Below are 21,337 nucleotides of genomic sequence, written 5' to 3' on the forward strand. Positions count from 1 at the left end.
TATTTTGTTTAGACTGTGTTCCAGCAAGGGTGTATGCTTGGACGGTTTCAGAGAAGTGCTGAGGCACATCAAGATCTGCTGGGCATCCAGGAAGAGTCTGAGAAGGTCATTCTTTGCTGATCTTAATTATTTCATGGTGATCAGTCATGTGAACTTGAAAGCCTTTGTGGTATCATCTATAACACATCACAGGCAGAGCCTTGGAAGGACTTTTCCATCAGCAATGCCCCCCCTACCCCAAAGAGGTATGCCTACTTTCATCTTGAAGAGGTTCTTATCACCATTGACTGCCTTTGCACTATTTTTCCAAAGTAAGCAACAGGCTATAGGGCTCTGTTTCAAATCTGCAGCAATAGAATGATGTTTAGCTTATTTATAATGTTTGGGTTTTTGTTAGTATTTTGATTGTTTTGAGTATTTGGTTTTCTTTCTTTTCGTTTGAAGGTTTGGTATTTCCTATTGTTTTGTTACTGTATTTGATTTGCTGTTTCGATAAGTCTATATACTTCATAAGTTGACTTTCCTTTAAGCTGATATTGAATAAAATTAATGAATTTTTATGAATAAAACATAATCTCTAATTTTTCTCTCATAAGGACCTACTGTGTTCATGTGTGGTTCACAATCCTCTAACACTAATAGTATCAGGTGAGAATATACCTCTTCAAGTATCATGTGGCTGAGGCTTCATTATTAGGTCCCAGTTTTCCAGAGCTACACAGAGAATTGTGCTTTTGATGTGGGTAGTGGTTGTCTTAGTCAGGGTTTCTGTTCCTGCACAAACATCATAACCACGGAACAAGTTTTGGAAGAAAGGGTTTACTCAGCTAACACTTCCACATTGCTGTTGATCAACAGATCACCAAAGGAAGTCAGGAGTGGAATTCTAGAAGATTAGGAAACAGTTTCTGATGCAGAGGATATGGAGGAATGTTTCTTACTGGCTTGCTTCCTAAGTTTGTTAAGCATGCTGTCTTACAGAACCCAAGAATACCAGACCAGAGATGGTACGACCTATAATGGGCCCTACCCCCTTGAGCATTAATTGCAAAAATGTCCCACAGCTAGATCTCATGGAAGTACTTCTCCTACTGAAGGTTCCTTCCCTGTGATAACTCCAGCCTGTGTGAAGTTGACACACAAAACCAGTCAGTACAGTGTGTCAAACTCTGCGGATCCCAAAGTCATGATGAAAAAAGTATCCAGGGTGTATCTTTATAGTCATAAGTTTAGCTACAGTTATGATGTACATCTTTGTGGATGATCATGTAGAACAAAAGTATTTGAAACACAACAGTATTTCTCTAATACATCCAAGGAAATAAAAATTTCAACTTGAGAAAAATTAAAAACCTTCTGTATCTTAACTGGAGTGCTTTGAATAAAAAATGGCCCTCAAAGGCTCATACATTTGAAGGCTTGCTACCCAGTTTATGGAACTGTTTTAGAAACACTAGGAGATACGTCCTTGCTGGAGGACTTCTATCACTGGAGGTGTGCTTTGGGGTTTCAAAAGCTCGTGCCAGTCCCAGTCTCTGTCTTTGAATCTCTCTGTGTCTCTCACCGTTTGTCTGTTTTTGCCACTCTGTGTCTCTTTCAGTCTTGCCCTCTCCCTCTCCCTCCCCTCCCTCCCCCTTGCCTTTTTCTCTTCTTCTGTCCCTCCCTCCTTCCCTCCTTAAATCTCTCTCTCTCTCTCTCTCTCTCTCTCTTTCTCTCTCTCTCTCTCTCTCTCTCTCTCTCTCTCTCTCTCTCTCTCTAACCCTCCCTCCCTCCCTCCCCCCGATCACATTCACACCCTCTGTCCCCCCTCTCTCTCCCAAGAACCAAGTTGGTGAAGCCATTGTCATGTCCAAGAAAGTAGACTTTCACCCAAACTTTATCAAAAGAGATGGGGAAGGACACTTCACCCTCATCAAAGGAAACATTTACCAAGAGGAAGCCTCAATTCTGAACCCCACTGCCTCAAGAGCAACAGCTCCCGGATTTAAAAACAAACTTTGATAAAGCTCAAAACACACATTGAACATCACATAATAATGGGATACTTTAACATTCCAGACACACCATGGAACAGGTCACTGAAATAGAAGCTAAACAGAGACCCAGTATAACTAAGAGAATTTATAAAGCAAATGGATATGGCAGATATCCACAGAACACTTCACCTCCAAACCAAAAAGAAGATATCTTCTTTTTATCATGCCATGGAACCTTCTACAAAACTAACTATATAACCAGATATAACAAGATACAAGATACAGATAAAACAAGCCTTACCAGATACAAGAAGATTGCATGAATAACAGACATTTTAACATATAACCAGGGACTAAGACTGGTCTACAAGAACAACAGAAAACCAAGATTCTCATGGAAACAGAAAAAAATGTATCAAATACTCAATGATAAATTGGTCAGGGAAGAAATCAAGAAAGAAATTAAAGACTTTCTATAATTTGATGAAAATGAAGAAGCAGTATACCTAACATTTTGAGACACAAGGAAAGCAGTGTGAACAGGAAAATCCACAGCACTGAGTGCCTTCAGGAACTGGGGTTAGCAAGCAAAAAGTCCCAGATGCCAGGAAAGAAATAGTGTCCCAGACCCCAGAGGGATGACATTTAACTGATGAAAAAATAATGAGTATGTAGTCCATATAAAGAACAGAATTGAGATGTGAAAAAATGAATTTCACGTGTAAGTAGATGGAATCAGAAATAATCATTCTGAGGGATATAACCCAGACTCAGAAAGAACAATGCCACATGTTGTGTCTTATGTGGATGGTAACACTGAATCTTTAGAAATGTGTATTTAAATTAGAATACCCATAGGAGGTAATGTCCTAGTGAGGTGTTATGGAAGGAAATTTCAATAAAATTGTGCAATACAGATTTGGTTAAGTAAAAAACGTAAACAGTGGGAAAGAGATTTAAATGTGGGAGATTGTAAATGGTTATGGTGGTTTGAATATGCTTGACTATGGGAGTCAAAACTCTTAAGAGTTTTGTCCTTGTTGAGGTAATTGTGGCCTTGTTGCAAAGTGTGTCACTGTGGAGGATGGGCTTTTAGACCTTCTGCCTACCCACCTGTAAGACATTCTGAGTGTCTTCACAGCAAGATACAGAGCTCTTAGCTTCTTCTCCAGTGCTGTGTCTGCCTCGATGCTGCCATGCTACCTGCCCTGAAGATAACTGACTGAACCTCTGAACCTGTAAGCCAGCCCCAGTGAAAAGTTGCCTTGGTTCTGGTGTCTCTTCACATCAATAAAACCCAAACTAAGATGTGACCCAGTAGATCATATCAGGAAATTGGTTAAGTTGATGGGTTGGAAGTCCAGGAAGCCACACTGGACAGCAAGAGATTCACCTGCTTCCTATGAGGCCTCTCTCACTTGACCAAATTCTCTGCATAGGAACATGTCCTAGGGTTCTATAGATAAGAATAGACTTTTCCATGCTACTGAGGTATCTAGAAACTGCTAGGGTTCTGCCAATATACTTCCCTTCCTGGACATTCTTTCTTCACAAGGTATTTAATTTATGGTCCACCCTGAGAAGGTGGTATGCATTCATTTCCATGATAAGCACTTACTAAACAGTTCAGAACCAAAGACTTTCTCTCCTATTAAGAACAACTATGGGGAACATGGAGAAAGCATTTGTCCACAGAGCCTTGCCACTTAAGACTCCTGCAGAAGACCCCTCCATATTCCTGGATTAGTCCCCACTGAGCTAAGCCGGAGTTCCCCATTTCCCTGCTCCAGGGATTATCCTCAGTCTGCTGGCCTCCTCTATTCTCAGCTCCTCTAAGACATCTAGCAGTGACTTCATGTCTAAGGTTCCCTTTCCCTGTTGTCCTTGAAAGCTAGCACCTCAATTCTGCTGCCAGATCCCCAACACCCAGCAGTGTCTGGATGTCCAAGAATTTGGGAGACCCTGGAACTAGAACATCAGATACTCCATTCTGGACTCTTCTGTGTAGTCTGCAGGGTTAAGGGGACTACACAGAATCAAGAAACACCAGCTATAACCTCCCACACCAAAGGCTCCCAACCCCATGTAGCGTATCTGAATTTCCACCAAGGTCAATACAGACAGTGGGCTTAGAGTAAATAGTCTAGCATTTCTGTATTTGGTTATCCCAACAGCTTTGCCACACCTGCACTGCAGGGCAAAAAGAAAACCACTCTAAGGCAAGGTAGTATGAAGGTGTGATAACTGAGTGAAGATTCTTGAAAGGCCATAAGGAAACCTACATGGAGAAGCTTTATAATATACAAACCCATATAAGAAATTTAAAAGGAGTTACTCTGTTATACGCTGACAATGCCTCCTCTAAACACCATAAAATATCAAATGAAAAGCCCAGGGCCAGGTTTGGGTTATCTTGTTTTGTGTTGTTCATCTTTGAAATCTCATACACACTCCCTGAACATTACAGGCTATTGCCAGAAGATGGAATTTGGCAACAGCCATCAAGTCAGGCACCTATCAAATTATTTTTGTATGTGTGTGTTGAGAACATACCAATTCCTCTTTTGCAGTTACTTTGAGATATTTGGCCAATTGCTGCCCACCACAGTTCTTCTATAGAAGAGGTAATTCCTTGGTAACCTAGATTGCAATTCCACTCCCAGTCCACCATCACCCTCCCAAAATCTGCCCCAATATCTGACAACTCTTATTCTTTTCTCTGGTTTTCTAAGTGGGTGGTACTGGAGAGGAAGCACAGGTCCTCAGGCACATGAAGCAACCATCACTACACTACACTATACTACACTGCACTACCCTAGCACTCCCGTAGCTCTGAGATAAACTATTTTACTTTCTACTTTGAGAAATCATGTTTTCCAATTCCAATCATTTGCCTAAGAAGTTCATGAATTCATTGTTTTTAATAGCTGAGTAGTATTCCATAGTGTAAATATACCATATTTACTGTAGCCATTCCTCCATTGAGGGACATCTGGGTTCTTTCCAGTTTCTGGCTATTATAAATAAGGCTGCTATGAACATAGTGTCCTTACTGCATGCCGGGGAATACTCTGGGTATATGGGTAACCTAATCACAAAAGAATACACATGGAATGCAATCACTGATAAGTGGATATTAATTAGCCCAGAAGCTCTGAATTCTCAAGACACAGTTGACATACTAAATGATACCCAAGAAGAGGGAAAGATAGGGCCCTGGTTCTGAAAAGAGTTGATCCACCATTGTAGGGGAGTACCAGGACAGGGATATGGGAGGGGGTGATTGGGAAATGGGCAGAGAGAAGAGGCCTAACGACACCAATGGGGAGGGGGCAAACGGGAAAGGTGAAAGCATTCGGAATGTAAACAAAGAATATAGAAAAGAAAAAAAAAGAGAAAGCATGTTATTTATATTTCCACACTGGATTTAGGAAAATATGATTTAACCAAGATAACTTTTGTGTTTGTCTAGCAGGATGATTGCCAATGCTAAGATCACAAGTCTTTTTACCTGGCATGCAACTTTATGCTTTTGTGAAGATTCAATACAAGAACACAATTTACAACTATCAAATCGTTTACAGTTTCTTTTCATTGTTAGCTATGAAGCCCCCGTTTTTAGTTTGACCTAACAATTTATTGTTTTTTTGGTAGAAGAAGCTCCTGACTCTTTAATTTTTCCTGACAGATAAAAACTTCATTACCATTCCACCCTGAACATACTTATCTCATCAGATACCAATAAAGTTGCTAAATACTCATTTGCAGAAAGATTATGGATTATGGAGAAAACAATGTGTGTGAAGATACTTTTCATCAAAATAGTCAGAATATAAAAGCTCTTAATTAGTTCCTGGTTTATTTTAACACACCAGCTTACCTGAGCACAGTGGTGTATGACTCTCATCCTGATTTTGGGATGCTGGGGCAAGTGTTCATGGTCAGCTTTGGTAACATAGCAGGACTCAGCCTAATTAAACTGAAAAAGAGAAAGTGTCTTATGACCTGGTATAAAAAGGACAGCTACCAGCTTTGAATACATAGTGGGTAGTATGTAAATGTCATTTGGTGGCACAGTTTGATGGCCTGACATTGCAGACTTATAAAGGAAATAAATATGTTTTTAATGTGGGAACTTAAGAGATATAAATTTCCTTTGTAGAACAGATTTTACCTTGTGTCAGAAATTTTGTTGTGGTGTGCTTTTCTGGAAAATTACTTTTTTCTTGATTTCATCTTTGATAAATCATTATTCAACAATGAGTTGTTTAATTTCCATGAGTTTTGTACAAACAAGAGATTTGTTTGCTGTTGATTCAAGTGTAACTGTACCATGTTACAATAGGATATATGGAGTTATTTCATTTTTGCTCAAATTCGCTTTGAAGCCCAGGATCTGCTCTATTTTAGAGAAGAGTCCCTGGGTTGTTGAGTAGAATGTACATTCTTTGGTACTTGCGGAGAATATTGTGCATGCATCTATTAGGTCCATTTGATATGTGATATCATTTGATTCTGTTGTTACTCTTTTTATCCTTTGTCTAGATGACCTGTGTTCTGGAGAGAGTAGAGTACTGCCAAAACTCAATATTATTCAATTCATATTAATCTGGAGTAACCAGAAGAAGCAAAAATGTAAATTGAGACCATGGGAGTAATATGGACTAACAAGATAAAGGTGATAGGAAAAAGGAATAGGAAAATGGGAGACACAGGAAGAGGTTTAATTTGAGAGGGAAAAGGGAACAATATAGAAGGACAGGGGAATTTTAGGAATAAGTAACACTAAAGTGTTTGAAATATCCTTAAGGAGACATTACTTCATAGTTACATTAAATTGTATAACACAGAGAAAGGTGGGGGGAAGAGCTATACCAGTGAGTTACAAGTCTTCCTCAAGAGCCATAGACTATCTAATATAAATATTCAAGCAAAAGGCATGGGAATTGTCATGAGATTCCAAGACTATTTCAAAGAGTCATACATTATTGATGCTTGTGGGGCCAGGGCACTTGGGACTGAAGGAAGCAGGCCTGAAGCAAGAGTCTGTTGAGGCCTGTCCAAACCCTGGATATCTCATCCTCAGATTGGCAGCAATAGGATTGCTCAGTCCCTGCCCATGTCCTACCTGTTCCAAAGCATGTAACCCTGTGCCTCACCTATGCCCACCATAGGAGGTCACTTAGTCAGGTTAAACTTTCTTTTACCTGGATACTTGTCTTGTCCAGTAGCACCTGGAATTCGACCTCATGCTAATAATTTATCCTCAGTACACTGGCCCTATCAATGATATACAGGCAATATGAAAGCTTTCACCAATCCTCGAAATGTTTAACTAGCCTTTGATCCCCCCATTAAATGAGCTGTTTCACTGAAGCTGCCTTCCTAGAATCTGTTTTCAACACAATCACTGCAGCCTGTGGATCTTTCAGTCTTTCCATGCCACCTTGCTTCCCATGTCAAGATCTCCTGATTATGATCAACTGTAGGCTCATCAGGCCACTGTAGGTAGGGAGTCAGGTCCTGAATAGAAGATGATGTCTTCTGGTAGCTTCCCAGGATCTGAAGGTAAGTCCCTGTTGCTGAAGACACTACAGGTTTTGAACATAGGTTTTGGAGTCTTTAGCAATGTCTGAGCCAAAATCCTCAACTCTAAGAAGGTGTCACACTACCAGGAGGAAATAAGCAAGCTGTTTAGAAAGGAAAGCAGTCAATACTCCTACCTAGATGTAAAGTCAGTGAACTACAACATGGCAAGTTCTCTCCAAAGGTGCAAAAGTGGTACATATATCTTGGTAGAAGCCAACAACTGTCTATTTGGCCTCAAGGTCTGCTCAACAGGAGTGAAATGCCAACTGAAAATCTAGCCAACTGTTTATGAGTAGTCAGCACATGGATCTTGGGGAATATGCTACTACTGCTTTGCTAAACCAGTAAAAATCCTAAGTGTATTCTGAATATACTTATCCTTCTAACTAGAGGTAAGTACAGCTCTCACCATTTATTAAAGAAGCTTCTTATTGCATCAGACAATAACCACACTAGAAAGCCACAGCTTGTCAAAATACAGGTAACCACTGACTGTAGGATGTTCAGTAACATTTGATACATCTACAACATAATCCCTATACCTTACACTGATGCCATATCTCAGATAAAGGGGTAGAGATGTTGTAAGAGCCTGAGGACTAGGAAGTCTTCAGTAAGACTATGTCTTGGGAAACCATCTCATCTTGAGAATTCACTGACCTTTCAGTTAACAGCTGAACCACCCTCTCCTTCACACAATGCTGATCCTGAGAATCAACTGATCCTTATCTTGGCCGGTCACCTGGGGATGTCTAGGCGGACCCAGCATTCCAGAAAAACTGCTAGATATTTGAGCCACAGTCAATATCTGACCCAGATGACCTTTGCTCTTTCTGTTCCTTTAGCATTCCCCCTCAGCCCCTGTCTACTTCCTCTCAGGTTGTGTTCATAATCAGCAATTCAGCCCTTCATTAAAGAGGCCTTGACAAGACACCCTTTTTGCTTGGTCTCGCTTTAATTTCCTGCCCATTTCTCTTTCAGGCTTGGTCCTCCTCGACTCTTCCTCCCCTCCCCCACACCCATCCCCGTCCCGCATAACTAGGTCCTTTGGGACTGGATAGGATACCGAAAATGTGGTTCATTTACACAATGGAATACTACTCAGCTATTAAAAACAATGAATTCATGATACCCAAGATACAACTCACAGATCAAATAAGCTCAAAAAGAAGGAAGAACAAAGTATGGACTCTGGTACTTCTTAGAATGGAGAACAAAATACCCACAGGAGGAGATACAAAGGCAAAATGTGGGGCAGAGCCTGAGGGAAAGACCATCCAGGGAATGCCCCACCTAGGGATTCATCCCATATACAGTTACAAAACTAGACACTATTGTGGATGCCAACAAGTGCTTTCTGACTGCACCCTGATATAGCTGTCATCTGGGAGGCTCTGCCAGTGCATGTAAAGTACAGAGAGGGACACTCTCAGCCAACCACTGATCTGAGAACAGGGTCCCCAATGGAGGAGCTAGAGAAAAGACCCAAGGAGCTGAAGGGGTTTGCAGTGCCATAGGAGGAACAACAATATGAGCTACCCAGTACCCCCTAGAGCTACCAGGGACTAAACCATCAACCAAAGAGTACACATGGAGGTACCCATGGCTGCAGATGGCAGGGAAGCAGGAGTTGCTGGACTGGTGAGCAGGGTGAGGGGAGATGTGTTAGGGGATTTTCTGGGGGAGAAACTAGGTAAGGGGACAAAATTTGAAATGAAAACAAAGAATATATCCAATTAAAATTTTTTTTAAAAACTTGCCATAAAAAAATATCTCACAAAATCTCAACAAGGCAACCAATATCCTTGGTCTTTAATGAGCTGGAGGAGTTGCTCATGTGCTGAATGCCTGGTGCTCAAACTAGCCTGGCAACCCTGTGCCCTGGCCACCCACCAGTGACCCGCATGCTGCAAGTGGCACATCCAGGGCATGCCTCCCCGGGACTCCCTCTCTTCGGTCAGGGTTCCCTGCTTGCCACGGAACCTTGGCAGCGAAAGGAGCCTGCACCGCATTGATCTCTGTTCGCCTGGCCCAAGCCTGGCAGGCCAAACAGGGCTGCCCCCTGCACCCTCTGCATTGCACCTCATGCCTTGTGCTGCCCATGACTGCTTGATGGGGGGGTCAACAGCACCACCACCGCTGCCACTACAGCCACCAGGCAGCCCAGTGTCTCCTGGGTGTGCAACTGTCAGGGCTCTTTGTTCCCAGCATGGAGATCAAGGAGCTAGAGTTCATGGAGATCTTGGTCATCCTCATAATGATGATGGTGATGGTGGTGATGATGATCATGTACCTGCTGAGCCACTACAAGCTGTCAGCCTGCTCCTTCACCAGCTGACACAGCCAGGCCAGGGGAAGAGATGACAGACTGAATTCAGAAGGGTGCCTCTGGCCCTCAGAGAGTAAGCTGACAGGAAGAATGCAGGAGCTGCAGGTCTATGCCCAGCCTCGGCCCACTGACTGCCTTGCCGAGATCCCCTTCATGCAGTGGAGCAGCTTCCAGCCCACCATGTAGACAGCGCCATGCTGGGAGGCCCCTGTCCACCCCCTCAGCAATAGCTCAATAACTCAGGGGCTTCAGTGGCACCTGCTACAGCAGTGGTGGGCACACGGAAGGGCAGCCTCCCAACTACAGTGAGGTCATTTGTCTCTGACCTGGCTCCTCCTTCCAGCGCCAGCAAAATAAAAGGCAGTCCTCCTCCCTGCCAGACGGGATCCAGCTCCATCACCCTCACATTGCCCCACTGGAGAAAGAAAAGGAGAAACAGAAAGGTCACCCCGCTAGGAGTGGGGACCGAGGCACCTGTAGGCAAAACCTCAGAAAATCTGTGCATTTTCTAAGAGAGGAGAGGGAGGAAGTCAGGGAACAAACAGGCCATGTGGCCTATGGTAGTTTTCCTGTCTATGTATAAACATTTACCTTTCTGTGTGGTCTGAAAACAGAATCTCAAGAAGCTTGCAAAAAGAAAAAAAAAGAGTACCATGTTTCTTTGGTGAGCCTTGTGTCTTGAAGGCAAAAGAGAAAATGTTCCACTAGTCTTTTCTTCACTGTTCTTAGTTGAGCTCCATGGGTGAATGCTTAATTTCTTTTGTTCATGATGACTTTACTTGACTTTAAAGACATATTTACACAGAACCTTTGTTTAACGTGTGCAATATTATATAAATGAATATATATAATGAATATATGCATAAATGAACATATATGTGAGAAGTCTGTATGTGGGAGAATAGTATTTTTGTGTTGGAAGAGGCTTATTCAAAAAAAGTTGTTTTCTGAACTAGAAGAGGAAAAAAGTGGCAATTTTTTGAGTGCCAACTCTGAAAATGTGTATTAACTTGTAAAGAAAAAATCCAACAAAGCAGGGATTTAGAGCTATTTATATAAATGTTAAGATTTTGCACTATTTTTAATATGTCAGTGTTTGTTTGATGGAAACTTCTAAAGAGTGTTTTGAGACTTAGATAAATGTTGAGTTTCAGTCTGAGCAGAGCAGCTATGATGTATCCCCCAACCTACCCCCACCCCGCGGCCTCAGAGTGCCCCCATTGTGGAGGAAAACAGGTTCCCCAGGACCACGCACCTGCAAGCCAATGGATGTTTCTGTCCAGACAGGCTGTGAATAGTCAAATATTCCCTGCCAAAAGGGAACCATGTTGTCCCTCTGGATTACAGCTGAGTCAGGACCCCCCACACTCCAAAGAGACACCCAGTTCAGATGCCTTTCCCAATTTGAAAATAAATTGTTACCATAGGGGAAAAAAGAAATCTCAACAATAGGGCTGCTCAAATAAGATCGAACAATTACAACAGCTGCTGACATGCCAGTGGGGATGGAGTAGTTTCACAAGGCTCCAGCTCTAAATAAAGAACTGTGGACAAATAACAGCAATGAGAGGTAGAATTAGTCTTCATGGGATGAGCCCTCTGACTGGTTATCTAATACCCAGTAGCCATCCCTACCAACATCAACAAATAGGCCACAGTAAGTGGACCTAGCAGGCAACATTTATATATTTATTCTTGTGTGTATAACAAAAGTTCTTTTCAAGAAGACGCTGTGTATTTGATAGTGAAGAGGAGGCACAGGAGTAGTTTAAGAAGGGGAACTGTTGTAGATATATTTAATTAAGAAAATCATTAAGAAGGAACTAAGGAGAAACCTAGAAATTTAGCTGACTGCTGGCATTCGCTTTTTCCCTTATCCTAATTGGCTATGAAAGCAAACAGCTTTACATGTCTGTCATCAGACCTTCCACACCATGATGATCCAATAGTGAACCAAACTAAAACTTGCCCTTATTTTCTTCTTGCCAGGAATTTGGTTACAAAAATGAAAATAGTGCCTAAGGCACAGATCTGCCTGACCCTTGTAGGACATCATCTTAAGTTGTATGTATGTCTTAGATACTGTTCTAGTGCTGCCCATAGCCAAGATAACTAACTCTTGTAAAACAAAGCATTTAATTGGGGGCTCGACGGTTTTAGATATTTAGTACATTGTCATCATGGTGGATAGCATGGCAAAATGCAGGCAGACAATGGAGCACTAGTAGAGAGCTACATCTGATCTGTAAGCATAGAGGCAGGTATAGAACTGTGCCTAGAATGGGCTTCTGAAAACTCAAAGTCCATCCTCCAGCAGGGCCGCAACTCCTAATCCTTTTCAAATAGTGCCACTCTCCAAGGACTAAGCATTCAAGTACATGAGCCTGTGGGGGTCATTTTTATTCAAGCCACCATATAGTTTATTACCAAACAAGGTCACAGTTTTAGACAACTGAGGCTTCAGTTCAGGAATCAATCAAAACCTCCTATAAGAGGGCCATGGTGTTTGGTAAGGGTACTTATAAGGATTTGGCCTTGGAAGTAAGAGGAAGAGGAAGAGCGAGAGGGAGAGGGAGAGAAAGAATCTGGTTTATCAGGGAAAGATGGAACTTGTTTGTAGAGTGGAGAATTAGTATGACTGATTTCAGGGGTCAAGTATTTTCCTTTAGGCAGTATCTAAAAGAAACAAAAAATTACCAAAATGTGTTTTCACACATTTCTGTTAAAAGTTGTTCACCGTGTTATTTTATACCCTGCATCCAATGTCATAGTAGGACAAATGTTTCATGACACAAATAATCTTTGAATCAACACATGATAGTTTGCATATTTAATCAGTTACTTAAAAGAGTATTTACATAAGCTAAGGTAAGATAAAGTGGTCAAAGATAAGTTGTGCCCATATGTGTATCTTCAATAAATGTTGGCATTTCATTGCAAATACGCAAAGGCATCACTCTTTGGACCTTGTAATGTGTACACTTGGTTGTAAACCCCAGGATCTGTAGGTTCTGTGAGGGCTTTTCTAGGAAGCAGAAGCTGAGGTTGGAAATCCATCCCCTATGGTGGGTGACACTTTCTGGCTGTTGAGAAGTTGAGTAGTTGGTCATTCTGTCTTTGCTGTTTATTGTTGAGTGTGTATATTTACTATAGATGCTTTCTCCAGAATTCTTTCTACATTTCAGTCTTTACATTTTCTATCCTTCCAATGTGAACCAAAGAACAGCAATTCTCAAGAATTCTTATTTTCTTTTTAAAATTTCCAATAAAAAATCAAAATAAGAATATTAACACTGCATACCTAGAGACAAAGCTTATGATATTTGGTCGAGCAAGATTACTCAGTGAGTTTGCCATGCGAGCCTATGAGACACGTTCATGATGACAAAATCCCATGGAAAGGTAAAGGAGGGGAACTGACTCCAAAGTCCTCTGAATGTGACTTGGGGGCTGTGTACTTATCTGGGTTTTCATCTCCCTCACTACCACTTCATTATAATCCAAATGCCAAGATGGAAATGTGATAAGAAGGCATACATTATATTCTGACATTATCAAAACAAGGGCTGCTGCTTGTAAGCCCTAGATGAAAAAAGTCTTTCTCTGTGATTATTCCAAAGTCATTACAAGAATTCTAAATTATCTAGACATTAATATCATTTCGAATGAATAAATTACAACAGCTTAACTATATTCTAAGTCTCAGGAATATATATTAAATAAGTTCACAAGGTAGGCTTTTAAGTCCTGTAATTTCTAAATCCAAGGAGATTTGAGCAATATAACTGGTAGAATAAAAACCTAAGTCATTAAAAACAACAACATAAGAAATGGCACTTTTATAAATCAAAGGAGATTGTTTCCTTTTTTTTTTTTAAAAAAAAAAAGTCATCTTCCAGAAGAACTGAACATGTTTGCCATGTCATAGTGAATTTGTTGGACTATCATAAGAAAGTCACACTTCGCATCTCTATTTAAAAAAATTAAGGTTTTAAAACTATTATTAATGTTAATTAAATTATTTATTCTATACCCAGATCTCAGCTTGCCCCCTATTCTGTTCCCAGTCCTTCCTTTCACTGTCCTCCTGCTATCCCGCCTTCCTATCCTTCTCCTATGAGAAGACGAGGCCTCCTATAAATTTCAACAAGCTTTAGCATATTGAGTTGCAGTATGATTAGATGATAATTCTTCTTGTCAGATTGGATGAAACATTACAATCAGGAAAAGGGGATCCAAAGGTAGGCAATATAGTCAGAGAGTGTCTCTGCTCCTGATTTAGTAGTACCATGTGAAGACCCAGCTATGCAACTGTTATGTTTGCAGAGGGCCTAGGACTATCCCATAAGTATTCTCTGGTTGACAGTTCAGTCTCTAAGAGCAGTTTTAGGCTCTTATTAGTTGAATCTGTAGGTTATCTTGTGGTGCCCTTGACTGCTGGGCTCCTTCAACACTGCCTCTCCCTCTTCCACAGAATTGGCCAAGTTCCACTTAATGTTTGCCTGTGGGTATTTGAATCTGTTTCCATAAGCTGCTTGGTGAAGCCTATATCTCTAATGATAGCTATGCTAGGTCCCTGTCTGAAAGTGTAGAAGAATATCATTAATTATGTCAGAGGTGGGCTCCCTTTCATGGCATGGGTCCCAAACTGGTCTCGTCATTGGTTGGCCCTTTCCACAAAATCTACTTCATCTATTGCCCTTGCACATCTTAAACTCAGAAAAAAACTGAGGGTCTAAGGATTGGTTGCTGGGTTGTTGTTTCAATCCCTCCACTGGAAGTCTTTTCTAATTGCAGGAGATGGCCAACCCAGGCTCTGCATCTTGCATTTCTAAGAGTCTTAGCTACAATCACTCTGAGAGATTCGTGGTAGTTTCAAATATCCTAAGTTTCTAGCACTTCCCAGAGAGCCTCCCCATGCCCAATCCAGTTGCTGCTAAGGGCACAGCTGAGCAAGTGTCCTTTTGGTAGGCTAGAACATCATTTACATAAATGTCCAGGTAGAACTATTTCCAATTTTCTGAAAAAACACCAAGTTGATTTCCAATGTGCTTGTACAAATTTGTGTTCCTACTAGGAGGTGTGTTCTCCTGGGAACATGTTTTCATCAGCAGGAGCTGTCCCTTCAGTTTTTGGACTTTAAGTAGTCTGATGGATGTAAAATCTCAGAGTATTTATTTAATTTTCCCTATGATGTCAACTAAGGATATAGAACATTTCTTTAAGTGGTTCTTGGCCTAGTAAGATTCTTCTCTTGAGGATTCTCTGTTTATATCTGTATCCCATTTTAAAATTTGGATAAAATTTTATTTAGTTTGTTGATACCTAATTTCTTGAGTTCTGTATATACTTTGGGTATCAGCACTCTGTCAGATGTAGAGTTGGTGAAGATTGTTTGCCATTCTGTAGGCTGAAGTATAGTTCTTTTGATGTGTTCTGTGCCTTAGAGAAGCTTTTCAGTTTTATATGGTCCCATTTATTAATTGTTGCTATTAGGGTCAGAGCTGTTGGTGTGGTGTTCAGAAAGTTTCCTCCCGTGCCAATCTGTTCAAGACTATTCCTCTCTTTTTCTTCTATCAGATTTACTGTGTCAAGATTTATGTTGAAGTTTATGGTTGATCCACTTGGACTTGACTTTTGGCAGGGTGATAAATATGGTCCTTTTTTCATTCTTTGACATGCAGACATTCAATTACATCTGAGCCATTTGTGGAGATGCTTTCTTTACTCCCCATTGTGCAGTTTTGGCTTCATTGTCAAAAATCACGTTGTTGTCAAGGTAAGTGGATTTGCTTCTTGGTCTTCAATTCAATTCTATTGATCAATGTGTCTATTTTTGTGCCAGCACCACATGGTTTTTATTACTATTACTCTGTAGTACAGCTTGAAATCAGGGATGGTGATATCTCCAGAAATAATTCCTGAATTTTAAGAGTATCATTTAAGTTCTACTAGTATTTTTTGGTGGTGGTGTGTTTTTTTTTTCTTTTTGCATTCCATATAAACTTGAGTCCTATCAACGTCGGTAAAGAATTGTGTTGGAAAATTAATGGATATTTCATTGAGTTTGTAGATGGCTTTTAGCAAGATGGTCATTTTTATTATGTTAATACTACCAATCCATGAGCAGGGGAGATCTTTCCAACTTGTGATATCTTCTTCAGTTACTGTCTTCAAGGTGTTGAAATTCTTTTCATACTGGACATACACTTGCTTGCATAGAGTTACACCAAGATATTTGATATTTTTTACTATGGTAAAGGGTGCTATTTCCCTAATTTATTTTTTAGCCTATAAAGATGGTAGGCATCTTTCTGCTGGCCTACTTCTCTGTGTCACTGGTAAAGAGTTTCAGTAAAGCTCTTCCAATATCTGGATGCTGAGGGCCACATTCGAGGCCTGCTCCTATTTACAAAAACCTCACTGATGCCACAGCCTCCTCTCCATGGGACTTATCTAAGCTATTGATCCAGCTATTATGCTGGCAGCTACCACTGGGTCTGCCACCAGTCACCCTTTTAATGAATTTTTAATTACTCTCAAATATGTGCCATTTACTGGTCTGCAATATAAACAATGAATAACATTCCCTACTTGAAACTTCTGGTCAATCACAATGTTTAGAAGTACCCAATGGCCGGGCTGTAGTGGTTCATGCCTTTAATCCCAGCACTTGGGAGGCAGAGGCAGGTGGATTTCTGATTTCGAGGCCAGCCTGGTTTGCAGAGTGAGTTCCAGGACAGCCAGGGCTACACAGAGAAACCCTGTCTCTAAAAACAAAGCAAAACAAAACAAAAGAAACAAAAAAGTACCCAATATATTTTAAATGTAGAAATAGTAAAATATCATTTGTCAATAACTATTTGTAAAAAGTATGAGAGTGGAATGTATGAAGCCCTCTGAGGACAGGGCTGTATGTGCTCAGTGGTTTGGAGGAGATGCAGGTAGGCAATGACACAAGCCATGCAGATGTGTTTATATGGACCTTTCAGATGCCATTTCTATTTGTGTTTTGTTTTGCTCTGTGTTACATTGACTTGAGTCCTGGATTGAGAGAAACAGAAGAGTGTCTAGACTAGAGCATTGCTGTTAGGAAAGAATTTTCTGACTCCAGCTTTTGTTAGGTATACAGTCCGCTAGATGCATTGTAAATAGGCAGGGGAAACTGAAGTGCTTATTGGCAACATTGAATGTCTATACTTGAAAGACATAACAGACTTTGGTGTGATAATGAGTGTCTTTAATTTCAGGCTGAGGAAATTCTCTCCCTGTATTCCAGGCCAGCCAGTGCTATAGACACTTTGCATCAACACAGTAAAAAATATGTATATAATGTACTGGTGGGATGTCACAGCCGGTAAAGGTGCTTGCAACCAAGGTGGGGATCAGAGTTTGATCTCGAGCAATTGAAAGACAGGAGAAAATTGATTCACAACTTTTCTTTTACGCTCCACACAAATGTGTTGGCACACAAGAGCACAGATGGATTCACTAAATCATAACTGTATAAACAATGAAAAACGTGATTTTAAAAAAGAGGGCAGACAACCATTTATGGACTAATATTTCATAGAAACAATTACACTGACCTCTAAGTGTCTGTCTATAGAAGAGACCCAGCCTTCATTAGACTCTCCTGTCCTCGACCACGAGTCTTCCTTCCCCTTGCACTCTGTCACACTCAAAGGGGACTCATCTAAATACATCATTTTTTGCTAGGAGATAGGAGATATGTAGTGAAGGTACAAGACAGAGCTAACCTGACGCAGGGCCTTTGTAGTCAATGCATCCTGGAAGGCTTAGGATTGACCCATAATAGAACAGATCCTCAAAGTTAGTCTTGACTACAATGACATTGTGTCAAGTACATGAGTTATTTTTCCTCATGCTTACAGCAATACTCTGAGGTCAAGGATACCCCAGAACCTACAGAAAGGACACTGAATATTAAAGATCAGGCCTTGCCCTCGCCCATACTCTGTCCATCAGAACGGTTTGAGAGACTCCTAATGAAACTGTTAATGCTACAGAGTAATCTTCTTGCTTACATATTTTGGCGCAAATCATGCCACTACATTCAAGGCTTGAAGTCATTTTCTCTCCCAGAATGTTAAGTGTTAAAGAAAAAACTCGAATTGATTCTGTCTCCCATTTTATACAGGATAGTCACTGCCAGAAAGTCATATTTTCCAGTAGTCACAGATCTGAACATTACAAATGCTCCCCAACAAGGCTAGCATGATCCGATTTCAAAATCACATTGAAATGTTCACCTATCTATGAGGTAAAAACACTTTCCTCCAAATAACTTGGCAGCAACTCCATATACCCAGGACTTTTCAGACATAGTCTAGGCTAGGCTAGCATATTTCAAAGATACCAAGGAACACATGCTACTGTTTAGGAAGCTGAGTGAATCACACAACCGGCAACAACAGATCAAGGACCCATACCAGGCTTGATAACACGCTCAGTTCACTTTACCACATGAGTGTCCCCCTGGCTACACAGTCACACACAAATCCATATCATCTCTTAGATTTTCCTGTGTAGATAGAGCTGGCCCTGAAATATGGCCTGCCTCTTGGAAAAATGATCCATGGAAACAGACAGGTGTACTAAAGAAACACCTGATACCTGATTGACTCTGCGACTTCCAGAATGTGCCAGCTGAAGCAGATCCCCTAGCTGACCTCATTGTTAGTCTCTATCTTGTGGGACCAGAAAAGAGTAGTAGCTTCAAGAGTGGTAGAATTCCTACACCTTTCTAAGCCTCCATGCTTGAATTATCAGCCTAAATACAGCAAATGTAATAAAATACAGTGAGCATAATCTACTTTCATTATCCACATTGAAATTTGGAGTGAACTCTCTGCAGAGATCATGAACACCACCAACACCTGGCCTCCATTACCACCATTAGCTTCTACTAGATTCTCTCTCCATTTTTTCTATTCTGTTGTCTGATTTGAAAAAACAGACTTGGATACTCAGATTCTGGGTACTTTGCACTTTGCTTCAAAGTCTGTGTATGGTATCTGTCTCTCCATAGGACTGTGTATAACAGGCTGAGTTCTTAGTAGACCTGTTACCTGCTCTGCAGCAGCAAGAGGGTCTTGGGATCTCCTTGAAATCTGACTTCACTGCAGCTTCCCCTTCACATCAGTGCACCTGGACATTGAATGAGTCCTGCTTCTGCTGAGGATCCACTTGAGTGCAACTCAGGTCCTTGTGGACGTGCTCTTCTCTGCATGGCTGCTGATCAATCTGATGTTGCTGGTGCACTCAGGGCCTTGGTCCTACAGCCCATGGCCTCTGCATCAGCTCCTCCTGGTGTTCTAGGTGCTAATGTGTGGCATGGCAGTACCTAACTTACTCAGCAAGTGCTGGTCAGTCCAGTGATTATCGCTGATTAGGAACAACAATAGAGAACAAAGGAGATTCTGTCTGGCCCAGGCAATCATTTAAGGAAAGCCTTTGCCTTCATGTCCTTCCTTGTGCTGGCCTAGATATACTAGGTGCTGGCTATTATACTGGAGTGCCAGCTGTCTTGCGGGCATCGCTTCTTCTACCAAATCCACACTAGTCTGTGCTGGGAGAAGGCCCCAGGGGTGATGGTAATGGATGCCTTCTCCTTGGATTTCTTCTGGCTCCAGTTTGCTGGCTTTGGGAAGTTCATGCAGAACTGTTCTAGAACTTGGTCCTTAGTCAAGATGGCCCAAAAGAATTGCTTGGATTCTTAATTGTATTAAGGTTATATTTCCATCAAAAATACTCTCACTAGTATCTTTTTTTTATTCGATATATTTTTATTTGCATTTCAAATGATTTCACCTTTTCTGGCTCCCCACTCCCTGAAAGTCCCATAAGCCTTCTTCGCTCCTCCTATTCCTCCATCCAATCCTTCCCACTTCCCTGTTCTGGTATTCCCCTATACTGCTGCACTGAGTCTTTCCAGAACCAGGGGCCACTCCTCTGTTCCTCTTGGACATCAACTAATATGTGGATTATGTCTTGGGTATACCACATTTCTAGGCTAATATCCACTTATCAGTGAGTGTATACCACGATTGATCTTTTGAGACTGGGTTGCCTCACTTAGCATGATGTTCTCCAGATCCATCCATTTGTCTAAAAATTTCAAGAATTCGTTGTTTCTGATGGCTGAGTAGTACTCCATTGTGTAAATATACCACATTTTTTGAGTCCATTCCTCCATTGAGGGACACCTGGGTTATTTCCAGCTTCTGGCTATTACAAACAGGGCTGCTATGAACATAGTGGAGCATGTGTCCTTATTGCATGTCGAGGAATCCTCTGGGTATATGCCCAGGAGTGGTATAGCAGGGTCCTCCGGAAGTGTCATGTCCAGATTTCTAAGAAACCACCAGACTGATTTCCAAAGTGGTTGCACCATATTGCAAGTATCTTAAAATGAAAAAGCTAATGGGCCTCTAGAGATGTATTCCAGATGTTTCCAGCTGGATACAAAGCATCAGTGTAGAAGCCCCCAAAATTTTCAAAGACACATGGGGACACACAGGGGACCTCACAGCATCTTGCTTCTTTCATAGAGTACCTGCTAGAGGCTTATCATACCCACTCAGCCATAGACCCATATGCACTGGAGACCAGGCAGGTGCTCAACATACAGTGCTTTTTGTCACCAAATATTACAAGTTCCAAAATGTAGATGGATTAGAAGGGATTAATGGGACCCACTGGCTGGAGGTGGCTCAAAATGAGTATGACAACAGAAACCTGATTAGGAATCAGAGAGAAAGGTGACTTACCAACACCAAAGTAGTAGCCTGATAAGATCACCTGAATATTAGTCTGGTGAAATAGAAAAAAAGGAGACCTGGAAACTAGCAAACCACCATTAGTGAGAAAACAATGTTCCTACCACAAGGAAAAAGAACATAGTACAAGTAAGTGCCCTAAAAGAAAAAAGGCCCCGACTCCTATGCATACAAAAGTAGGTTGTCCCCATCTTATGCTTTAAGCTCCTAAGATCCTAGGGAGGGTCCTAGAGTAACACTTACAGATGGCGATTAATCAATGACTTCTTTATGGACACAAGGATGATACTTTAAATACTTAAGAATCCCATATGTTACCTGATAATAAAAAGATTTCAGGCCAAGGTAAAACCAGAAAACTACCTGACTACCACTGGACCAGCAACTATTCCATTGACTGGAGAGGAGAACCCCATGTTGCTGTTGTGTCAGGTTGCCCCTAACCACTGTTGGCATGAGAACTCTTACATAAATTCAAAGTTACTACCATCTTCTGTGACAATGAGCCACAGGCATCCACATATTCTAAAAAGGTTTCTCAAAATATTTTCCGGCATGCTAGTTTACAACTTTGCCCAGGTAGTTCAGCATCACTTCTCCCTTCCCACACCACATATACCGCCTTTATTCCAAAAGGACTG

The 21,337-nt window shown here is 41.2% G+C and overlaps 1 pseudogene; it reads left to right on the plus strand.

Annotated features, from left to right (window-relative positions):
* The first annotated feature begins 9,730 nt into the window (after positions 1-9,730).
* On the plus strand, positions 9,731-10,477 carry LOC127690766 (protein TMEPAI-like; annotated as a pseudogene).
* The last annotated feature ends 10,860 nt before the right edge of the window (positions 10,478-21,337 follow it).

Source organism: Apodemus sylvaticus, chromosome 8, assembly GCF_947179515.1.
Source record: "Apodemus sylvaticus chromosome 8, mApoSyl1.1, whole genome shotgun sequence".
Taxonomy (NCBI): Eukaryota; Metazoa; Chordata; class Mammalia; order Rodentia; family Muridae; genus Apodemus; species Apodemus sylvaticus.